An 898-nucleotide genomic window follows, 5' to 3' on the forward strand; every position below is an offset into this window, starting at 1 on the left:
GATCATGGGATACGGATCTAGTTCCTGGCTCTGCCTACGCAGAGCTGAGTCGGATAGTCTTGAAGAGATGTCTTGGAATGTTTGATGGCCGTGAAAGTAAGAATTCTTTTATTTAGCCAGAATTCGCCTACTTTACTTTAGAGGACTAGCTCTTCCTATTGGACTCGTGGGATTGGAGACAGCCTCAGGTTCACTATCTTCTTTAGAGTCCTTAGACTATGGATATGATATGACGATTGTCAGCTAACTTCACTAACCAATGGCACTATTTCGCACACAAGACATTCTAGCCTTGTGATCTCGAACACTACTTATGATAATAAGAAATCAAAAGTATTTAGTGGGTCAGGCGACACCCAGATTTGAACTGGGGATAAAGGATTTGCAGTCCCCTGCCTTACCGCTTGGCCATGCCGCCAAATCCGATTCTAAATCGAGAGAAATCTTATTCATCCATTTACTATACTAATTCTTTATCGTAGCAGGAGATTACTAAACCCTCTATTTTTTTCAATAAGCATTCTACCACTAACTATGCGCCAGAGTATGGTTTCTCTACTCTTTCCTTTTGGTACGAGAATTTCCGGATCAAGACATTCTTCCTATTAAGATATTGAATTGGGTCTTGGTTGTGGTGGTGGAGGTGCAGGATTAGGTCTAATATGAGGTCTAGCCAGTAGTATGAGGTCTAGCCAGTAGATAGTAGAGAGGAGGGCTAAATCCAGGTTGGTTAATGTCCCGTCGCTCAATCCATCTATTTTTCTTTCGCGCTAGTGAACTCTGGCAGTTGGAGGAGGGAAAGGAGCATACTTTTCTTACGCAAATAGAAAGTGCGAACAAAGTAGTCAACTTACTGAATCACCAGTGCTCTCATCTTTGTCTTTTGAACTCATCTTTG

General features: G+C 42.0%; 1 non-coding gene across 1 annotated transcript; it reads right to left on the reverse strand.

Moving 5' to 3' along the window:
* Positions 1-347: 347 nt before the first annotated feature.
* TRNAC-GCA (transfer RNA cysteine (anticodon GCA)) lies at positions 348-418 on the reverse strand. The gene has a single exon. It is a non-coding gene; the product is annotated as a tRNA-Cys (tRNA).
* Between the last annotated feature and the right edge of the window lie 480 nt (positions 419-898).

This window comes from Setaria viridis, unplaced genomic scaffold, assembly GCF_005286985.2.
Source record: "Setaria viridis unplaced genomic scaffold, Setaria_viridis_v4.0 scaffold_148, whole genome shotgun sequence".
Taxonomy (NCBI): domain Eukaryota; kingdom Viridiplantae; phylum Streptophyta; class Magnoliopsida; order Poales; family Poaceae; genus Setaria; species Setaria viridis.